Consider the following 24,296-nt stretch of genomic DNA (forward strand, 5'->3'; position numbering starts at 1 on the left):
TTCAGGTAGAACTCTGCAGACTAAATCATGGGGAATTTAAAATAAGAGGCTCAGACAGTAAAGAATCTGCCTGCAATGTGGGAGGCCCAGGTTCGACCCCTGGGTCAGGAAGATCCCTGGAGAAGGAAATGGATACCCATGCGAATATTCTTGCCTGAAGCATTCCAAGGACAGAGGAGCCTGGTGGGCTACAGTCCATGGAGTCACAAAGAGTTAAGACACAACTGAGCAACTAACATTTTCATTTGCACCTTGATATAGTGCGTACAAGAAGTGAGGGTGTTATTACAGCAAGAGCAAAAATTCTCCCACAAATTCCACCCCTGCTGTGAATTACAGATTTTTCTCCCAAGACCTATGTGGCATTTCCAGCAGCCTGCTCCTCTTGGATATCTATCTAATCAACAACTGATCAAGGTATCACTGTTTTGGGGCTTTCCAGGTGGCTCAAGTGGTAAAGAACCCTCCTGACAATGCAGGAGACCAAGACACAGGTATGATCCCTGGGTAAGGAAGACCCCCCGGACAAGGGCATGACAACCCACAGCAGTATTCTTGCCTGGAGAATCCCATGGACAGAGGAGCCTGGCAGACTACAATCCACGGGGTTGCAAAGAGCTGGATACGACTGAGTGACTAACACACCACTGTTTTCAGTTTACTAGTCAGTCAGGCTCAAAAGCCTAGAATCATCTGAAACTCCCTCCTCTTCTCTGTAATCATTTTGTAATCATTTTGCCTGAAATTTGGTCTATTTCCCTTCAAGATTCCACCTGCATTCTTTCATCATAGCCAAACTTTTGTTAACCCATGCCTGGATTACTACAATAAAATTTCTAATCTGCTCTCCTGACTCAGCCTCTGATTACATCCAACAAGATCAATCTTTCTAAACCCTCTGTGTGTGATCAAAACTCCTCGTATTTTCAGGTTTCCATCAATCTGACAATCTATACCTTCTCAACTCAACCTTCCACTGTTCCACCTCCAAACTCAAAGCCAAATGATAACTTTCAACTCTCTACTGCATTCTCCTTCTGTCATTGAGGCTCATGCCACCCCCTTACCCTCTAAGGCCCACTCTCACATCCGCCTTCCTTTACAGTGGCTTATACGAAACCCAGGATACATTCAAATAAATACTCCATAAAATATTTCCCAAAGAAGAAGAAGGAAAATCTGAACAAAGGATGCAAAAACGGAATGGAATCTATAGCGTGCAATACTAGGGGTGAGGTGCTTTTTGAAACTGTATAGAAAACCTTGAAAGGAAAGAAAAAACGGAAAAAAAATTTGGGAGGAAGGACACACCATTTCAGACAAAACGAATGTGAGGAGCCATCTTAAGTAACTTAATATACATGTACATCTTGAACTCCAGTGTGGAGCCATAATGAGAGACAGAGATTTGGAAGCAAATCTACAGACTTGTATCCAAATATTGCATAAAACTATCCCAAAGAAGAGGTCAAGAAGGGACAAGACAAAGTGTCACCAAACACCATGCACGAGGATACAGGAAGGAAAAAAAAGACCATTCGGTTAGGTATCTTTAGCCCTAACCTTTCATGTGAAGTCAAATTCACTGACTCTAGCTTCTTCCACATCCACTTTATCTAAAGCACAAAGGAAAAAGAACTAGGTTCTTTGGGGAGATTATCTGATTATCCATCCATGAGCTCAATAAGGCTAAAAATTAAAGTGAAGTGTGAAAAAGCATGGCCATATCACAGAAGTCTTTGTATTTTATGTCTCAAGAGCAATGGAAGGCTATGAAAAGATCTGGGCCAGAAAGTGTCCACGATGAAACTCACACTTTAGAAAGATCATTCAGGATGCCAGGAGGAAATAAATCAGCAAAAGTTAAGAGAAAGGAGAGATATCAACAATCCAACAGATAGCATGGATCTACATACCAGGAGAAAAGAGAGAGAAGTGACAATAACAACAATACTCACTGATATGAAAAAAAATGTCAACAATAAATTAAGTGTTCAAGACAAGGTTACAGGATACAGAGGATATAACTACAATCAACACATCTTGAAATTCATTCTTAGTGGGTATTTACATATGCCCCCAGGTGTAATATTTACTTCTGAATGGTGAAATTATGAGTAATCCTTTTCCTAGTAAGTTACTAATTTGTGTTTAAAATAAAGATAATACTGGCCCAAATATATATATATATTAATGGAAGAATTCAGAAGTTTCAAATATTGAAGTCAAAAGAGAGACTGGAAAGTCTTCACTGGCTTCCATAATGAAGTGACTGGTGACCTGAAGGGCGCAATGAAAGCAGCATGATGAGGACAGTGAGACTGTAGAGGCTGGGAGGTGAGAAAGGGAGACTACAAATGCAGCCGACTGTTTCTAGGATCTTAGCTGCGAAAAAGCAACGAGAAATGAAGCAGAGTAGAAAGAAAATTACCACTTTCACTTTAGAGGAAAATATCCTAAAGGAAAACTACCAGTACAATCAAAAAGTGAAGAAATAATTTAGCAAAAATATGATGGAAGTGCAGCTGTGAGAAGGCAGGCTGGATGGGGCTTCAAAAAACAAATGCGAAAAAAAAAGACATGCTATGCCTATCCACTTGTGACAAGAGCAAAGTATGTTCAAATGACTGAAGACACCTGCAAGCTTTTTGCGGGGGAATAGCAAGTGGTGGGGAATTCACATTCGATGGCCTCAATTTTCTCAAATAAGTAAGCAAATGACAGTAGGTGACAGGGTAAGGTTTGGGAAGAATGCAGAAATGGTAGCTGCTGTGATCTACAATGGCATTTTTTTTAAATTAAATTTAGGAATAATTATGAATTTACCCCTGGAGAAGGAAACAGCAACCCACTCCGGTATTAATGCCTGGAGAATTCCATGGACAGAAGAGCCTGGCAGGCTATACAGTCCACGGGGTCACAGAGAGTCAGACACAACTGAAGCGACTTAGTACACATGAATTTATACAAATGTTACAAAGATATTACAGATATTCCCTCAGTTTCCCCTAACATAAACAGCTTACATTACCACAGTACACCTGTCACGACTAAGACACCAACATTGGTACACCACTAGTAACTATACTCAGACTTAACCAGTTTTTCCAACAATGTCCTTGTTCTGTTCTGATCTCACCCAGGACTGGCATGTGAATGGAAGAGGATGACGATCCCGATGCTGCCTGCTGATGCACCTACCACCGGGGGGGAACCAGTGAGAGAACCTCAGAGGGATAAAGGAAAGGTAAAACGTCAAACTATCAGGGCAAGACGGGCCTCAGGAACCCTAACAACACTGGAAAGCGTCCTGTGAGCAGTGTAACGCACAGAGAGGGGATGAGGCGCTCCCCCCTCCCGCCCTCCGGTCTCTCCTCTCCTCTCACTGTTCCAATTCTGGGGATAACGACCTCAGAGGAAGGGCTACCCTCGGATTTTAAACAGAGCTGACTTAAAAATAGCTGAGAGGATATTTCTGCTGCTGCTGCTAAGTCACTTCAGTCGATATTTCTACATAACTGCTATTTCAGACCTTGCCCATTACTCAAAATTCCTTATAAGTGAATCCAAGTAATATAGTTCTTCTGCACTTAATACCAGAAAGTTGACAGTCTTTGATAAACTGCAGCCTACACCTGACAATGTATTTAATCTGGCCTTTTTGTCAACTTCTTAAAGACACTAAATCAGCCCTCACTAGCACTGATTACTAGTATATAACTATTTTTCTTTTTTTCTATATATTTTTCTAGCTTTCCTGAACTTCCTGAACTCCTCTTTGGGACCTCATCTATCACTCTGTGTGCGTCCAAATACATGCTCAGTGGTGAACAGAGAAGAAACCAACAAAGCTCTTTTATATTGTTGGGTCTGCAACAAAGAAAAGAGAGACCCTGGCCTCTCAGCTCTTACGTTTACCATTTTCTCATAACCTGGCCCAGTGCTCAGGAGCCAGATGACTTCTGGGCACACACAATCACCAACAACATGAGGAAGCTACAGTTCTACATACTAAGTTCTGCCTGGACAAAGACAAATCAGAAGCCAAAGCAGAATCAAAACCTGGCACAATGGCTACTGTTCTACTCTGAAAGTGTTCCCCAGTACTGCTTCCCAGAAGTCCTGATGTATTGATTAGCTACCACTATGCTACTAACATTATCAAAACACACGCTCCTTTGAAAACCCCCTGAATCTTTCTTTAAAAAATTATCTGCTACTGTAACTCTCCCGTATCAATGTAAAAACTGCCCAGAAAAAAACCTATGGCAAACCTGGGATGAAGTCCAGCCAGTATGGTGCAGAGTCTGCCAAAAGACTAACAAAGAATAAACACCAAGAACCTGAATCTGCCTCCATCTTCCCCACCTTCACTTTCCCAAAAGCAGAAAAAAGTACTCCCCTAGCACTCTTTAGATGTACCAAATAGTTAGTTGTGTTCCCATTCCAGCAACCAGCTATTCATATCTTAGCCAGACCTAGAGTAATACAAGATTAATAACTCCACTTCTGCAAATTAGTTCAACCACTTCAAAAGACAGTTTAGCAGTTATCTATTACATCTAAATAATACACCTATCTGGTGACCCCACAATCCACTGCTAGGCATACACTCAAGGAAAATTTCTACCCAGAGAAGAGTATAAGATATGCATAGTAGCTTTATTCATACCTGACACGTGGCTGTCATGTTTACCAACACAAATGTCCATCAACAGGTGAATGAATAAGCAAATATATGGGAGCTTCAAGGTTGGTGAAGATGTGGAAAGGATGGCGCAAAGCACTCTGATGAGCCCTTTCCCACACGCCGTGCCCTATGCATCCCTGCCACCTGGCTGTAACTGACTTAGGTAACATCAGTAATAATGAGACAAACTGGCACCATGTGCCTCCTGATGAGATACACGGACAAGGACACAGTATCACTAACGTTATATTCCTGACAAAAATGCATAAACTAAAATTAATTTTGAAAAAATCAGTAAGTCCAAATTGACAATACAAATTCAATCTACCATAGTCACCAAAAATACCAATGTCACAAAAGACAAAGGCTGAAGAACCATCCCAGATTAAGGGAGACTAAAGAGACATAAAAACCAAGTGTAAGTATGATTCTTAATTCCATCCTGAACCAGCAAAAAAAAAAAAAAAAGAAAAAAAAAGCTGTAAAATACATTAAAGAGATAATTAGAACAATTTGAATAGGAGATACGGAATAGACAACAGTATTATACCAATATTACTTTTCTATGATTTTGAAATTTTTACTGTGATTGTGTAGAGGAATGTCCTCATTGTTAGAAAATAACACTGAAATGTTTAGAGGAAAAGGAGTATGAGGTCTGTAACAGACTCTCAAATAGAACAGAAAAAAACTACAAAAATTTTAAATTAAAATTATATATATATCTGCATATATGGAGGGAAAAAAAGAAAATGAGAGGTAAAGAAAATATGCCATTCATTCCCTAAGTCATGTACGACTCCTTGTGACCCCATGGACTGCAGCATGCCAAGCTTCCCTGTCCTTCACCATCTCTTGGAGCTTACTCAAACTCATGTCCATTGAGTTGGTGATGCCATCCAACCATCTCATCCTGTCGTCCCCTTCTCTTCCTTCAATCTTTCCCAGCATCAGGGTCTTTTCCAATGAATCAGCTCTTTGCACCAGGTAGCCAAAGTACTGGAGCCTCAACTTTGGCATCAGTCCTTTGAATGAATATTCAGGGTTGATTTCCTTCAGGATTGACTGGTTTGATCTCCGTGCTGTCCAAGGGACTCTCAAGAGTCTTCTCCAACACCACAGTTCAAAAGTATCAACTCTCTGGTGCTCAGACTTCTTCAGAGTCCAACTCTCACATCCGTACAGGACTACTAGAATAACCATAGCTTGACTAGACAGAACTTGGTCAGCAAAGTAACATTTGCTTTTTAAATACACTATCTAGGTTTGTCATAGCTTTTCTTCCAAGGAGCAAGCATCTTTTAATTTTATGGCTGTAGTAACGGTCTGCAGTGATTTTGGAACCCAAGGAAATAAAGTTTGTCACTGTTTCTACTGTTTCCCCTGCTATTTGCCAGAAGTGAGGAGACCGGATGCCATGATCCTCGTTTTTTTGAATGTTGAGTTTTAAGCCAGCTTTTTCACTCTCCTCTTTCACCTTCATCAAGAGGCTATTTCTTTAGTTCCTGTTCACTTTCTACCATTAGGGTGGTATCATCTGCACATCTGAGGTTGTTGATCCAGCTTGTGATTCAACCAGCCCAGCATTTCTCATGATATACTCTGCACAGAAGTTAAATAAGCAGGGTGACAATACACGGCCTTGATGTACTCCTTTCCCAATTCTGAACTAGTCCTCTGTTACATGCCCAGTTTTAGCTCTAGCTTCTTGATCTGCATACAGGTTTCTCAGAAGGCAGGTAAGGTAGTTTAGTACTCCCATCTCTACAAGAATTTTACAGTTTTATTATCAGGAAATGTTAAAAATGGTAACCAAATGGGTGAAGGGCATATGGAAAGTTTAAGCAACTTTTTGCAACTTTTCTGTATTTCTGTTTGAAATTATTTCAAAATAAAGGTTTTTTTAAATTGTATATATTTACACAACAAAATACTGACCAACAAGGAAGAATTAATTGATACCTGCAACAACATTGCCTGAGTATCAGTCACAGTGTCCAGCAAAAGGAGCCAGCCACCAAAGAAAATACACTGTAACATTCCTTTTATGAAGTTCAACAGGTAAAATAATCAATTCTGACAGATGTCTGAACTCTGTTCACCACGGAAGCAGGGACTACTTACCGGGAAGGAGAAAAGGAAAATCTTTTGGGGTGCTAAAAATGCTCACTATGTTGATTTAGGTGGTGACTACAGAACTCACACATTATGTAAAAAATTTTCCAACTATACACTTCAGATTTGTGCACATATTTACTATATTTTATATCTCAATTTTTAAAAGGTTACAATAAACCATAAATGGTTTAGCTAAGGGGGGAAAAGAGTACAAGTAAAAATATTTTAATGGACATGAAGCAAAACTATTTTAAAGGCAAATCTTCTGATAATACTAAATTCACTCCCTACTTAAATTTCTGTCATTAAAAAGATCTTATACCACTATCTTGATAACATAATCTATAAATATATCAACTTTTAAGACTATAAACCAGTCCACACTCAAAGGAAGCAAGACTCAGGCACTAAGCTAAAATAATTCATTTTTTCAAACTTCAGCAAAAAGCTAAGTAAAAAAATGAAAAGGTTCAAACATGAGAGAGGAATCACACTTACCACGTCACTTATAATTTATAAAAGACTGAAAGCAATCCATAAAAAGCAGCACATTCCCTCAACATAGTACAAGTACAATAATGTTTGCACACAGAATGTAACTGTACACACAGTCATCCCTCCGTACCGAGGGGGACTGGTCCCAAAACCCTATACGATACCAAAATTCAGGGATGCGCAAATCCTTTATACTTTGCCCTCCACATCCAAGAACATGGAACCCATGGATACAGAGGGCCAACTGTCTTAAAAAACAGAACAAATAAAGACATGCTCATGAAGTGGGATTAATAATTGTTTTTCTGTTTTCATAATTTGCAGCAATATTCTTCAATTACTTTTACAGCAAAGTACATTTTAACTCCCACAAAGTGTTTGCCTTGTCTGTTTGAAATACTTTCCCAATCCCAACATAAATGTCAAATAAAGTTTATTTCTTTGCAACATTAACTCCTTTTAAAAAATAACTTTAAGGTACAAAAATAAAAGGAAAAATTCACCTATTAGAGCAAAAAACACATTTTCCTTCTGCACCCACCTGTATGATGATACCAATTCTCTTCATTTTTAAACATGCAAACTTTTAAAAATATTTCTTAAAATATGATTTGTTAACACATCTACTAATGACAAAAATTCATGAAGCAAAATTAGGCTTCACTACTAAACATTTATCCTAAAGAACAAAGGACTCCTTCCCCACCTCCCCAGGAAATCATAAGTCAAAACTGTCTACTTCTCTGTTACCACACATTATTGTATGAAATTTAACAAAAAATACTATTTATTTCTATGTTAATTACACTTTTTTATGACATATCTTCAAAAATACTATAGATGCTCTGTTGGCTTCTCTCCTCATCCTAAAAAGAATTCAAATTTGAATTTACAGCACTGAAATGAACACTGCAATCCAGCACAATCTGAATCACTACCCACTGCCATGAAACTAAGGTCAGAATTATTCCTAACAGCTCCAAAGCAAGATAAATGGATAAATGAATACTATAATAAACATACTTTGGAATATTCTCATCACTTAAAAAAAAACACCTAATTACTGATACATACAACAACACGGACGTATCACAAATACTACACTACGCAAAAGTCAGAACCAAAAAGAACACATACACAATAATTCCATTTACATAAAACTGGCAGAAGAGGCAAAATTATCTATAGTCACAGAAAATAAATCAGCAGTGGGAGAAGGAAAAGGACTGCAAAAAAGCAAGAGGAAAGTTCTGGGGGTGATGAAAATGTTACATATCTTGATTGTCGTTATGGTTACAGAAGTAAATACACAGTAAACACACTTGTCAAATCTTATCAAAATGTACATACAGCATGAGTATACTTAAAATGAAGGCGTTTTATTGAATATAAATTAAACCTCAGAAAGTTAATTTTGAAAAACACTAAGCAGACTGCCTCCTCAGAAAGCAATGAATTACAAGACTAAATTTTATCTTTCTTTTATGTTAAACTGCCTTTCTTTACATCTATTAAAATAGAGGTTATATAAAGTTTTGGATAATATTTAAAACTGAGAAACACTGTTCAGAACTGTGCCATTTTATATAGATCCTATTAACCACATGTAGCTATATCAAATCAATTAAAATTTAAAATCTAGCTCCTCCAAGAGGGAGGAAAGTAATTTTACAGTAGTCAAACCTGACAAAGTACAACAGTCAACCAAGTATCAAAGTCAATATTAACAGTAATAAATCATGCTGACAGCATATGCTCTTGATATGATGTGGCACTTTACTTCTGTGGTCTTCCTCCCAAAAACCCATGACCCATAACCAGGAGAAAATCATTAGACAAATTCCAAACAGAGAAGCATTCTATGAAATACTTAACCAGTACCCCTCAAAGTTGTCAAAACTGTTAACAGTAGGGAAGTATGAGAAACTAACACAGCGAAGGGGAGCCTATGGATTGGATACGTGACTAAATGTAATGTGGTATCCTGGACAGGGTCCCAAAACAAAAAAAACAGACTAGGGAAAACTAAGGAAATCTGAATAAACTTAGTGAATAAGCGATACTGATTACTTAGTTATAACAGATGCACGACAGTAATGTAAGATGCTAACAATACAAAAACTGGGGGGTGTGGTATACTATGGGAGCTCTCTTGTACTATATTCTCAATTTCTCTGTGAATCTAAAACTGTTCTTTTTTTTTTTAACTGGAGTATAATTGCTTTATAATGTTCTGTTTTAGTTTCTGCTGTACAACGTGAATCAACTATATGTATACATTATCCCCTCCCTCTTTACAACTATTCTTAAAAATAAGGCCTCCGAGGGAATTCCCTGGCAGTTCAGTGGTTAGGACTCCTAACTTTTACTGCAAGGGGCATAAACTCAATCCCTGGTCAGGGAACTAAAATCATGCAAGATGCACAGCCAAAAAAAAATTTTTTTTAATTAAAAAAGTAAAGCCTACTGAGTTCTTGTAATAAAAAAGTAAAGGTTTCTGCATTTTAAAAATTGCAGGTTCCCTCAGTCACACTAACCACATGTCAAGTGCTCAACAGTCACATGTGGCTAGTGGTTACAGTATTTGACAGTGGAGATTTACAGAACATTTCTATCACAGCAGAAAATTCGGTTAAGACAGTGCTGGTGTAGATGACTATTTTTAATGGGACCAATACAGAACAGTATTTTATAACTGCCTACAACTTATGAACAGATATATAGCTACCCAGAATTAAAAACCCTCACTGAAATCTAAACACCCCCAACATGTTTATTCCAGTTTCTAATTCAAACAATTACTTTTTGAAAACGCTTTTTAAAAAGTCAATGTATGTAACACTGAAAAATGTTTCACTCACCAGAGAGCAATTCTCTGAAACTCTTTCAAGGTATCCAAGATGTCAAATCTGTTAATTTTAAGATATTTCCTGCATTTTTCACTATGTTGGCACTGCACCAGTCATGGTGCTTTAGCACCATTCAAAGTAATGGTACCGAACTGTGCTAGTACTCACCGTGTTCTTCACTGCCATGTGCCATATATTCACAAGAAAGAAAAAAGCCAGGTTTACTTAAGAATGCCCTTAATAAAGCAGCAAAAGCTGCCAATTAATCTTGGTTCCTGTGTACACATCTTTTTAATATTCCTAATGTGATGAAATCAGAAGTATACATGATGTACTTCTGCTGCACACCACCATCTCTAAGAAAGGCACTTAGATGCCCTTGAGTTACAAGCTCAACTACCTACTTCCGTTCATGAAACATACTGAATTGAAAGGGCTGAAACACAAATAAAATCATCCAGACCTAGGTATATATCAGACACTTTTCAAAAATGAACAAGGCGAGAGTGTCACTTTAAAGAGAACAACTATTTGCTGCCAATTATAAAACTTAAGCTTTCAAGCAAAAGTTAAAATTTTAGAAAACTTCTATTCACTACCATGAGTTTGACAGATTTTACTAGTACTTATACTTTCCAATAAGTAAAGGATTTTCTGATGCATGTTGATATTAACAAGTGTGGAGGTTTTTTTTGATACTGTGTAATGTAACATATCTATTTAATGTGCAAGACAGACCAATAGATTTTAACATAATGGAATATAAAAATGCACTGATATATAGTAATTCAAATTTCACAATGCAACTAACCTTTGAAACTACTAGCTGTCCAATTTTAGTGCAATATCAATGAAAATCTGCAATTATCTGAAAAAGCTCTTAAAATATTCCTCCCTTTTCCAACTACATACACGGCTTCATGAGGATGAATTTCCTTCATATACTTCAACTAATGTAATAAACAGCAACAGACTCAATGCAGAAGCAGCTATGAGAAACCCAGCTGCCTTCTACAAAGTAAGACATAAAAAGCAATTTTTAAAAAGGGAAAACAGTGTCACTCTTCTCAGCAAATTTTTTTAGAAATATTTTAGAAAACTAGTATTTCTCATTAAAAATATACTTATGTTAACATGTAAAGAAATTGTTGCTATTTTTAAATCAATAAATCAATTTAAATTTCTCAATGTAGTGAAGATAGATATAACTGAAAAGCCAAAAGCTCTTTGGGGTCCTCTAATTCTTACGAAGGTAAAGGAGATCTAAAATCAAAAAGTTGAGGACATCTATCTCAGAGAAAGAGGAAAATATAACACAACAAATATATAAATTAACGTTAACAAACATACACTTGAAAGCGTATCAAGAGACATAAAACATCCCCGATGACAAGAATACCAAGATCCAAATGGACACTTCAAAAGTATCTCAGGTTAAAAATGTATTTTTCAAAAGACAGAGAAACTTTTCACATTTTTGAGATTTACTTATATGATTTCTTTATTGCCTCTACTACGAGGCTGTAAGACCCACAAGACAGGACCTTGAGTGTTTTGCTCATCACTACAGCTAGCCCAGCACCTGGAACAAAGCAGGTATTCAAATAATTGGTTGGACTGAAAACAAAACAAAAAAGACAAAAGACTTAAAAACAGAACCCACTGAGGTCTCTACGCAAATTAAAATATGACACTTTACAATCAAAATGTATCTATCTGCATAGTAATAAAATTATAACCGCTACCAATCACTGAGAGTCTATTTATTAACACCACGTGCCAGACACTGTACTGCGCATTTTAGACTTTTAATTCCCAAATCACCACAGGATATATTTTCCAGTAAGGAAAACCAGGTTCCAAGAAATTAACTTATTTATCTAGAGTTACAGGTAGTTAAGTGACAGAAAATTAAACCCACACTTCTGTTTAATGACCACAAGCTTTTTCTCTAAATACTGACACAGTGTTCAATACTCCTTACTTTCTTCCTCCCATTTTCTTGCAATTTTCAGAGGAATTTAGTTGTGAAAGTAACTTTTTCTCCTTTTCCCAATCTCCCACTGTCCCACTATCACTATCCTCCAATTTCTATTCCTTCTCGTCACTCAAGCAATACAGTGAGCCCCCCTGCCCTCTGGTTGCATGCGCAGTGCTATCTGACTCTTTGAGACCTCATAGACTGTAGCCGCCAAGCTCCTCTGTCCATGGGATTTCCCAGGCAAAAATACTGGAGTGGGTTGCTATTTTCTTCCCCAGGTGATCGTCGCAACTCAGGGACTGAACCCATTTCTCCTGCGTCTCCGGCACTGGCAGGCGAATGCTTTACCACTGAGCTACTAGGGGAAGACCCAGGCCCTGTGGTTGGGGAAGAATACATATTCTCATAGGACACTATCAGAAATTTCATTAACAATAGCAAAATTAATATAAGAGATTAAAAAGTGTCCGATTCTAGAACATGAATTAAGGCTCTCTGACCTACCGATCCTGCAAGATGACTTCATCCAGTTACTCAATTAGCCATGGTTTGGGCAAAACCATCTCAATTCCTAAGGGGCTAACCATGAAACCCCCTGGATGTAACCATCTCTTCAAGGACTGAGCCAAGATTTACCAATTACTAAGTACCAAAACAATACCTCTGACAATTTTGTCAGTCTCTGCAACCAAAGGACCAATACTGAAGAGGCCAGAGCTCCCAAGACTTCCTCAAGGTTCAGAACAACTAGAATAAAAAGAGTTTTGTTCCCAAAGAACACTCTGGGCACAGTATCACCACACAAAAAGCTATTACTGTCATTTTCCCCACCTTATACTTCTGAACGATATGTAAATGTTTCTTTTTTCCCCCTTTTGGTGAAAGGAGAATAAAATTAGCAACTAATAAACTAGTCAAGAAAAATTACAATGCCATAAACATGACCATGTTATTTGATAATCTCACCACAAGCCAATCTTTTCCAGAGAGGGCTCCCCAGAGCCTGTGAAAGTTTACACTTTTTAAGCCCCACAAAGCCTTGAACATGCTTTACCTCAACTTCTATATTATAAAGAAAATGAACAATATGAGAAAGGACTTAGCAGACTTCCCTGGTGGCATAGTGGGTAAGAATCCACCTGCCAATGTAGGGGACAGGCGCTGGATCTCCAGTCTGGGAAGATTCCACATGCTACAGAGCAACAAAGCCTGTGTCCCAAAATTTCTGAGCCCATGATCTAGGGCCCAGGAGCCACAACTACTGAAACTGGAGCACCTAGAGTCCATGCTCCCCCAACAAGAGAAGCCAACACAATGAGAAGCCGGACACCACAATGAACAGCAGCCCCTGCTCTCTGCAACTAGAGAAAGTCCACACAAAGCAACGAAGATCCAGCACAGCCAAAAATAAATAAAGCAGCACTCTAAAAAAAAAAAAATTTTAATTTAGCTGCAATCTGCTAAAGAAATCTTGCCTGAAAAAAAAACCACATATCATAGGAAGTCACATTTGTGGTCTGTCATTCCACAAATCATTCTGTAACAGGTCACTTTTAATAAAAGTAAATAAAAGTAATCCCTATTCTTTTCATCAAAATCTTGATATATTAATTTACTAACATAACAAGATCTGAGTAATAAAAAGATGACTTAAGCAATTAGATGTCACCAAGTACATACAAGCTACAAAAAAACATAAATAGGACTTCTAAATGCTCCACTAAAAAAAAGTTTTTCTTCAATACTTAGCAACTCTAGTATACAAAAACACATAGTACAAGTTTATGCTATCTCCCTGATTCTTTCCCCAAAGTGAAAATCCCTGCTACCACTCAAATGTGAATTTAGATTCATATACAGAAGTCCTACCCTTCAAATCCTCTACAGACCTCCTCATATCCAAGTGTTATGTAAAAAGTACAAATAAATTAAAATTTATCAAAGTAATCAATGTAAACTAAATAACCAATTAGTTTTTCCAAACTAAGCCTCGTATCTGCTAATAGTTATTTACAAAACCTTTATCACACATGATCCTCTGAACCCACAAAACCAAGAAATTTTGTTAAAACACTGCACTTGGAACCAACTGTTCCAAGAATGGTTGGTTAGACCTACTAGGCCTCATTCACCAAAATATATTTTAACTCTTCAGGACACGTAAATTAAAACCACCAAGATAAATACAGGAAAATTTTTGAGGAAAAGGGAAAACATCTAGAAGCTTCTGTGCGATTCTGCATAGAAAAGGCAACATTCCACCTTCTGAGACCTGCCGCCACTCTTAGGAGTGGGACTTTTCAAGATCCCAACCCCATGGCCATACTAACTAGACCAATGATGGAAATTTGGACAAAGTTCAATCTATCAAATTTTCCCTCTCAGCAATCTGAAAAGGGGATACTGAGCTAGTAACCATTTGGCTAGTGACACTAGAGCTTGAGTTTATATATGTGGCTCCAGGAATGAGGTGGCAATTTTCTTCTGTGTTTGCTAAAGCAGAAAAGGCCAGAGTGTGGAAAGACAACTAAAGCAAGATACAAAGAGATATGAGACAACACCTACTAGCCAGCAGGGAAAAAAGTGCTGTCTGGACTACCTTGTCTCCTGAGTCCGTCCCAGTTCCTGGTTCATGTCGTTCATGAAGTTAAGTGCTCTTGGGTTCCTTAATATACCCTCTTACCTCTCCCCTCAGAGGACTCCTCTTCCTGTCTTATGTCATCGGAAAATCATTATGATACTTTAAGACACAAATTCATACCAGGATCAATGCAGAAAAGGTATGCTTATTCTTATGGTTCATAACGGATATGAATGGTACCAGAGAAATTGCTTCTATTTACTATCTGTAAGTTTGGAGAAATAATAAGAACAAAAATAACCAGAGCCTTAAAAGCAAAAATTCTCTGCATAAGCCCTCAGTTTTGTGCTTCCCTTCAAAACTCACCTGTTCAAAAGTTCTGCTGGTTCACAGCAGGAAGTTTGAGCAGACTTTGTTCAGGTCCTTTTAACACTGTAAATAATAAAAGTATCACAGTAAATGACCCAGCAATCTCTTAAGAAACTTTAAAAACACAACTTTTACAATGAATATGCTTTGTAAAAAATGGATTCCAAACCTGGTTAAAATATTATAATTACCTGACACGCTTTTCATCCAGAGTCCCTGTCCTAAACTCTAAATAGTCTGTCTCAGTAGCTCTGAGATGTGACTTTAAAATATATTTTTTAAACCAAAGTTCCAAGTGATTCTGATGAAGCTAACAAATGAGCACCACTATAAGGTTTCAGGAAATTATTCCCTGGTATTTTCATTCAAAACTACCACATATCTGATAGAAAACTGAGAGCTAGCAAGACAGCAATACAATATGTATCCTATGCAAATAATCAGTGAGCCCCAAGATGTATGACCACTGCTAAAATGTTCAAGGAGCAAAGCTCCAGAAGTACTTTCAGATGCAAAATCATCTTTTAAGGCTCTGAAGAGACAATATCTTAAATGTCCACAAGATGATGATATTTCAAGTGACAAATTGAAACAATAGCTTCAAGAGATTTCTTAGCTAAATTCAAATGATGATTTGAAGGCTGCTTCTAAAGTGTCAAAAAATAATAATTTAAAAAGTTGACAATTTTACTGTCAAGCAAGAAAACAACTTGAGAAAGCCACTTTCATCTTTAATTTTGAAAAAAAGTAGCCATGTTACAATGTCCAAAAGGTCATCTAACTTTATCCACTGCACTCTACATTTTATAAGAGCAAGCAGAAGCAAAAGAGGGGAGAACTAGGTAACAAACTCTTCTCTGGGCCTAACTCAAGAGAACAAGCTCTAGTGTTATCTCCTATTTTAAGTATAAACCAAGTTCAACTTCAAGGCAACTCTGTAGTTAACCAGAAAATATAAAAGGTGTGTGTTCTTTACTTAATTACTTGTGGTGAGGAAGCATATCATACTTTGAAAGCATTTTTATAAAACTAATTTTGGCTACAGATAATATTCTTTTGTTTTTCAAATCTCCCCTCTTCTCTCTCAACCTCAAATAAAATTATGGGCAATTCAAGAAAGGTAACATTTTTGTATTTCTGTGTAATTAATCTAGTACATTTCTCAGTCATCTGAGAGCATAAACAAATGATAAAATGCAATCCTGGTCAAGAAATAATAGGAGTCTAACTTCTATGTGTTGTATGTTTACTTATATTTTTAAAGACATGCAATTCTTCAGGGCATTAAAAGTGAATGGAAATCCTAAGACCTGATCACCATAAAATCTAGTGGGGGTTAAGGGGAGGAAAAAAAAAAAAACACTTGGGTTCAGAGTTTTAACAACAATGGCCAAGTAATGTTAAGGCAATTCAAACTGCTGAAGAAAAATAGACATTCAACTTGCCTCTAATATACCTGGATTAACACCAACATAGGCTGGAGATTCAACCTAATGAGACTGGTCCCACTATAAGAGATAGAATAAAACAGAAAAGTACCGAAAATTTAGTCATTAGAGGCTAACAGAGAACTACAAATGAAGTCAGTCTTCAAAAATGGCACAAATCAAAGATCCTTCAGAAGAGAAAGATAAACAAGACAGTAATAATCTCATCATCCAAAATGGTTCCCCCAGATGGCAATCACTACCAATAGTGTCATCTTCCAATGTGAAGGTCAAAAAAAAAATAATAGACATATGGAATATTAAAATGCAGAGTCATGCGAGCAAATGAACCAATATGACATCAAAGACATAATTTGGAACTGTCATTTCAAAAACTCACCAAAGGAACAAAAGAGAGAAAGGCAATTTGTAAAAACACTACCTCCTCCCTAGCATCACTATCCCTGAAACTGTAATTCCTAACAACTCATGATTCTCAGGCAAGCGAAGATAAATTATTTTACGTATACACAACTCACCAACAAAAGCATTTCAAAATCAAAATATTAAATTCCTGAAGTGAATTAAAATGAAAGAAGACATTTGTGAGAGCTCAGTAATAAGAATATGGAGATAAGTTGAAAGAAAATCAGGAGAAAAGAAAATTTCCAAACCAAAAAAAGTCTACTAGCATAAAATTACTGAAGAACTAGTCTGAAAGATCAAAGTTGATGAACAAATAACTCAGCACAATAAGTTTTACACATGTAAGATGCTATAAAAGATATACAAACAAGTTAGTGGACCAGTCCCTGAGGAATTTAAAACTAGGCTGGACAACACAGAAATCATTAAAAGGAATTCTTTACCATTAAAAATGTGAGTTAAAACACTTCTTCCAGGATATATTTCTTAATGATCTGTGTCTAAATTTCAAAGGAAATTCTCTACATTTTCAAATAGTCTGAAACATTTCAAAGACCCTCTTTTTAGAAAGCAAGTTCTTTTGAAAAATCCTTTTAGGCAGGTCATCATCAATCTCATTTAAAAACTTTTGAGAAAGCTATTTTCTAACAATTTCCTGAAATATATGAGCCCCCTCAATTTTTCCAATTGGGGCAGGGAAGGATGTCCTGCTGGGGGGAAAGGGGTGGGCACACTGGCCCAAATTTCCAGATTCTGACTTCCAAGAGTCACAGAGGTGTGGAAAAAGAGTCCAGGACAACTGAACAACTCTACTCATCAGGACCAATGAGCCAGCACACTTTTTCTAGTAGGTTCCTTGTGATAGTGCCTCTCTGGCTTGACTACCTCGGTACCTTCCCAGCCACACCTGACCAGCTCACTTCAGTTTCTACCACAGGGTCTTTGCCCTTGATTCCTAGCCTGGGGCATTCCTGCTCCAGAGATACAGGGATTAGCTCCATTACCTGTGTCAAGTCTTTCCTCAAATATTAGTTTTTACCCACCAAGGCCTTCCCAGGGCACTCCACCTAAGATGAACCCCTCCCCCAAATCCCTATTATCCCATTACCCTGTCTCATTTTTTCCCACATCACTTATCACTACAGTATATCTTACCTAAAAGTATGTATTTACCTGTCTAGGAATGAGGTCCACAGAAACAGGAATTTTTGGTCTGTTTTGCTCCCAGCACCTAATAGTGTAGTATGATCTCAATATTTTTCAAATAAATTAATGCACAAATGACAGAAGAAATGAATGGAAGCACAAAGTACCTTCTCCTTCCTTCAGTCTCAAAATCCTAAAATGTACAGAAAAGGCCAAGTACAGAAAAGGTTCAAAGCCTTTTCTTCTCTAGTGAATCACAACCATTACCTGTGTACTTCCCATTGTTAAATGTCTGTGTGACATTAAGGACTGTGTGACATTCTTCCAGATACATCCCACTTTTTAAACTTTTTTCTAGTGTCTTCTACTGAAGTCAACATTTGTTGGGACAGAAATGTACGTGTTCCACTTTGAGCACTACACTAACTAGTTAAACGCATAAAAACATCAAGGAATGAGGCAACGTCTATGAGTTCAAAATCAACAAACTCTGACAGGCCAGAGCTGCAAATACGAGGATAAAAGTTAGTGTTCAATTTAGTGTTTTCTAATTTAGAAAATCATTAGATTCTAAAAAGAAAATACTATGTAAGGAGAAAATATCTTCCATGCATACACACGGGTAACCAAAACTGCCTGTAATCCAAGGTATAAAACACTGAGTAAGTATAATCCAAGGTACACAACACTGGATAAGAAGCTGGTCACAGGTTCCGGCCCCTTCCTCGATCTCTTGCAAGTTAAAGTGAAATACTTACCTTTCTTACAGAGAAAACAGATGTGCTTAAGTGTTCTTTCAGGGAAAGAAAGAATTTTTTAAAAAACAAAAACCCAGTGCTAGATAAATGCAAAGCAACGTAACTGGTTCCCGAACACGGTCAGACAATCTGCTTCTCTATATATACCCTCTTCCCTGGTCGCTTGGATTATGTTTCAGCCAAAAAACTGAAATAATTCTGAGTGCTTTCGTGGGGAACTGCGGTCACTCAAGGCTAATGCCATTTCAACCTGACGTGAAGGCTCGGGTCCCAAAGCTGCCATGGGTTCTGTCCTACTCTTCCCGACCTCCGTCCCAGGTTCGGATCATGGCTCCACCTTGGCTTCGGGCCTGGTCCAGACCCGGTCCTCTCGCCGCGGAAGGAGTCTCCCCAGTGCAGATGCTCGGTGAGGCAGGCAAGGGCGCATCTCCCCGAGGCCAGGTGTGGGGAGGAGCGCGGGCAGAAGCAGCTGTCTGGCCGCAGCAGCTGTTACCCCGGGCACCCCGAGGCTGGGCGGGCGGCTGGCCCGGAGGAGCAGGTAGCGGAAAGGCGAGCCCTCTGGCCCTGAGCGAGCCGGCCTGACACTGTCCACCCATCACCCTCCTCCCTTCCTCGGCTCCCCCTGCGATGCCAACGGGCCCGGGAGGAGGGGGCTCCCCAGCTCGACGGCAGAGACGCGCCAGCGCCCGGCGTGCCCCCGGCCGAGGAGGAGGCTCCCTCCCGCCCCGCACCTGACCTGTCCGCTCGCCTGACGCCCCAGCCGGCCGAGGCGGCTGCCAGGCGGCCTGGGGGTGTCCATGCGGCTGGGCCGGGTCGGGCCGGAGCGGAGGGGACGCCAGAGCGGACGGCACGCCCAGGAGAGCCAGGCAGGCCGGCGGAGCCCGAGCCGCGGAGCGGAGCCGGGCAAAGGGAGTGAGACCGAGTCGCTGGTTACCTGCGGTCCGGGACAGGGGAGACTCTCGGAACCCGTCAGTCCTCAGCCTCAACAACACAAGATGGCCGACACGTCGCCACGCACGTCACGTGACAGCGCGCTGGCTGCGCCACGCCCCCGCTCCGCCTCCGCCCCGCCCCGCCCCTCCTCCCTCCCCGCTCCTCCAGCCTCCCACGACCTCCTTCCTTTCCGCCGCCTCCCTCCCGTCTTCCCCGGACACGCCCCTGCCCGAGCCCCGGATGTCAGGAGGGAGGAGGGCGGGGCCGCGGCAGGGCGCAGGCGCCTGCGAGCCCCTGGGCCAGAGCTCTCCCCCTTGCCCTTGAGTTGAGTGGAGTTGGTATCCATAGTTGGATCTGGGCCAGTCGTCATGTGACTCACCGTCGTGTGCGCCCAGTCCAGAACCCATTAGCAGTTCAGAAAGCTCTGCATCGTTTAGGAGCTGATTTTCCACACCAGAACTTTTCCACAGGTTTTCGTTCCGCCTTTTCCCTGCTCATTAGCCATCCTAGAGAAAAACGGGGACGTGACACGCTGAAATTCAAAGCAGTTTGTCTGCTTGTTAACGGTTCTGGTAGAACTGGGAATTCATTCTAGAGTCTTGGAATCTGACAGCTGGGGAGGACTTTAGAGATCAAGTCCCTCCTAGTGCGTCTCAGGCTGTAACTCTTATGCCTAAATATCTCTTTATTTGCGGATTGCCAGGTAAAATACAGGCCACCCAGCAGCATCACGGACATACACTAAAAAATTATTCACTGCTTTTTCTGAAATTCACGTTAAACTGGGTACCCTGTATTTTTCTTTGGTGTATAAGGCAACCCTACCCTTCTCAGGTCATCCCATTGTTTCCTTGTGCCTTCATCCTCTTCCTTATTTACAGGATCCTTCCTTTCACCTTTGAAAATACTCAAGTATCTTTCATCTTACAATTGAATGTTAAAACCTCCCAATTCCCCCTACAACAACCTCTCCACCTCTTTGTTCCCTTTCAAGCCAAACAGCACATGGGACTTTTCCTGGTGGTCCAGTGGCTAAAACTCCGCACTCCCAGTGTAGGGGGCCGAGATTCAATCTCTAGTCAGGGAACTAGAGATGCAACTGAATTTTCATGCTGCAACTAAAGATCCCACGTGACTCAGCTGAGACCCAGTGCAGCTAAATAAATACTTTCATTTTTTAAAAAGTCAGAAAGCACAGAAGAGGTGTTTTTAAGTACTTTCCTGATTGCTGTACCTAGCAAGCAGTTATCAACCATTCTAATGTGATTTCAATCCTGACTATTCACCCATTGCTTGCTCAGCCTACAAGTTGAGCTTATCATTTTTTTTTCAGTCCTCAAGTTAACTCAAGGGCTTCCTCAGTGGCTCAGCCAGTAAAGAATCTGCCTGCAATGCAGCAGACACAGGAGTTGTGGGTTCAGTCCCTGGGTCAGGAAGACCCCCTGGAGGAGAAAATGGCAACCCAGTCCAGTATTCTTGCCTGATAAATCCCATGAACAGAGGAGCCTGGCAGGCTACAGTCCAAAGGAACACAAAGAGTCAGACACGACTAAGCAACTGAGCACACACACACACACACAACTTGACTTGGTTCTTCCCCATTTTCAGTGTCATTGACCACTCACTCCCTACCTCCTGAAATACTTTCTCCCTTCACCTTTATGCTCTTACTGCTCAAAATATGATCAATGAACAAGCAGTATCAGCATCACTTGGAAATCTGTTGAAAGAATCTTGAACAGTTTCTTCACAGTCCCAATCTGCTGAACTCTAGAATCTCTATCATTCACATTGTCCCCCTTTCTTTCCTCTATCCCCTGAGTTTAATGCTCCAGATATGACCATGTATGAAGGTCCTCAAATATGCCAGTCTGTTTTAGCCTTTGCACATGTTGTTCCCTCTTGTTATGATGCCATTCCCAATAGTTACCCCACTTTTCCCAACAGGCAAAACTCCTGCTCATCTTTGAAAGCCTAAATCATGTGTTACTGATGTGGCTTGTCATGTCACATCTCTGAGGCTATGCCATCCGTGCCCATAATTTTATATATGTATAAAATATATATACACAAAATTTTATATATATTTAAGGTATAATTTATATACAATAAAAATTAGTATTTTAAGTATGCAGTTTTATATATATATATATATTTAAGGTATAATTTACATACAGTAAAATTTAACATTTTTAGTATACAGTTTTGCAACTTTTGAAAAATTTAAATAAGTGTGTACAATTACTACTAAAATCAAGGTACGTAATAGTCCTATCTCCCACAAAATTTCCCCAAATGATCCTTTGTAGTCAGCCCTAACATCCACTCTCAGCCCCTAAAAACATTATTCTGTTTTCTCTCCTTATAATTTTGCCTTATGGTGTCATATGAATGAAACCATAGAGCATATAGCCTTTTGAGACTGGCTGCTTTCACTTAGGGCTTTCCAGGTGGCTCACTGGTAAAGAACCTGCCTGCCAATGCAGAAGACACTGAAGCTATGGGTCAGGAAGTAGCAATCCACTCCAGTATTCTTGCCTGGAAAATGTCATGGACGGAAGAGCCTGAAATTCAGCCACACTACTGCATGCTTCAGTACTTTCTTCTGTTTCATTGCTGAGTAGTATTTCATTGTATGTATGCACTATGTTTGTTCATCCATTCCTCAGTTGGATATTTGGATTGTTTCTATGTGGAGAGGTTATGAATAAAGTAGCTATATTCACATGCAGGTATTTGTGTGAACAAAGAGTTTTATTTCGCTTGGGTAAATACCTAGGAATGAAATTGGTGGTTATATGGCAAATGTTTGTTTAACTGTATCAGAAACTGCCAAATCATTTTTCAGAGTGTGTTAGACATATTTGTAACCCAGTATAAGCTTTCAGAGAGCAAGAAACAAAGTTAAGGCATGATCAAGATGATGATGAGGAAAGCTAACAAAAGTCCCCTGCTTTTAACCATTATACATACTCTATTGTTCAACTTTGCATCCTCAGCAGCTGGCATTGTCCTGGCACACGGTAGGCACTCAAAAAATATCAATACCTACACAATCAAATAAATTCTTGATGACCTACTCCTTAGAAAGGGCACTTTTCTCCTTTCATTCTCTGTCTCTCCAATATTTCTTCCAACAGTAGTTTTAAAGTGACAGCAGTAGACTCATGCCTGCCTTGTTGTTGTTCAGCCACTGAGTCGTGCCCAACTCCTTGTGACCCCATGAACTGTAGCTTGTGATCTCCCCTGTCCTTCACTATCTCCTGGAGTTTGAGCAAACTCACATCCATTGAGTCAGTGATGCCATCCAACCATCTCAGCCCCTGCCGCCCCTTCTCCTCTTGCCCTCTATCTTTCCCAGCATCAGTCTTTTCCAATGAGTTGGCTCTTCACATCAGGTGGCCAAAGTATTGGAGCTTCAGCTTCAGCATCAGTTCTTCCAAAGAATATTCAAGATTATGTCTGCCCTAATCATTGTATAATAACAAAGTTTCAGGTTTACTATATCATTGATAGAAACAGAAGTTGAAAATAATAGATCCTTGGTGGGGAAGGAGGAGTAAGGAGCTTAGCTGAAAATGAATTTAATTTGAAATTAACACAGGTTGATTAGCTGTGATAGATTATATTTTTCCTAAGAAAATACATCTGTTCAACAGACTCTTCTAGAACCTACCCACTACCCTCCCCAGATGTTGCTGTTTGTTGTCTGACTCTTTGTGACCCCATGGATTGTAGCCCACTAGGTTCCTCTGTCCATGGAATTGTCCAAGCAAGAATACTGGAGTGGGTTGCCATTTCCTTCTCCAGAGAATCTTCCCAACACAGAGACTGAATCCACATCTCCTACGTTGCAGGTAGATTCTTTATCACTGAGCCACCAGGGAACTAGACTTTAATTCTCCTCAATCCCTTATAACCAGTAGACCCTGGTGGAAGTGAAACAAGATGCCTTCCAACACTAAACCATAAAGGTGATGGAGTTTGTTTGCTCACAGTCCCTTTTAAGGCAAGAGCTGACGTAAAATAATAATAATTTTTTAAAAAGAGCTGACAAATGGTAAGTCCAAATGTCCTGAGGCTGCCATTCTGGGAGACATCCAGACAATAAGGAGAGACCCAAGTAATTGCCCACATCAATAGCCCCAGCTAAAGTCCCAGTATCAACAACCAAACATTTGAGTGAAAAATGCCACCAGATGATGCCAACCCCAGCTGTCAAGTTATACCCAGGCATCCAAGCCAGGACATCATGATGCAAAGACAGGTATCCTCACTGTGCCTTGTCTGAATTCCTGGTCCACCAGATCCGTAAGCATAATAAAATGGTTGTTTGAAGCCATTAAATTTTGGAATAATTTGTTACATAGCAATATGATACTGAAGTATCATTGTTATGGATTGAATTGTGTCCTCCCAAAAGATATGTTGGCCTCCTAACCTCAGAATGTACCCCAGAATGTGATTTTATTTGGAAATAGGATCTTTGAGGTAATCAAGCTAAGATGAAATCATTAGGGTGA

The 24,296-nt window shown here is 39.5% G+C and overlaps 1 protein-coding gene across 13 annotated transcripts in view; it reads right to left on the reverse strand.

The window, feature by feature from the left end:
• Positions 1-24,296, reverse strand: part of GIGYF2 (GRB10 interacting GYF protein 2) — a 119,021-nt gene that overhangs the window by 88,977 nt on the left and 5,748 nt on the right. For 6 of the 13 annotated variants that reach the window (XM_070468471.1, XM_070468470.1, XM_070468469.1 and 3 more), the window contains exons 1-3: positions 19,775-19,865; positions 16,529-16,591; positions 15,081-15,146 (exon numbers count right to left, since the gene is read on the reverse strand). The gene's annotated coding sequence lies outside the window, so the exon portion shown is untranslated. Of the gene's footprint in view, positions 1-15,080; positions 15,147-16,528; positions 16,592-18,109; positions 18,276-19,774; positions 19,878-20,152; positions 20,315-24,296 lie in introns of those variants that run through there. The other 7 variants (XM_020893921.2, XM_070468468.1, XM_020893922.2 and 4 more) reach the window with 5 other exon arrangements.

The sequence above is a fragment of the Odocoileus virginianus genome, chromosome 5 (assembly GCF_023699985.2).
Source record: "Odocoileus virginianus isolate 20LAN1187 ecotype Illinois chromosome 5, Ovbor_1.2, whole genome shotgun sequence".
Lineage (NCBI taxonomy): Eukaryota > Metazoa > Chordata > Mammalia > Artiodactyla > Cervidae > Odocoileus > Odocoileus virginianus.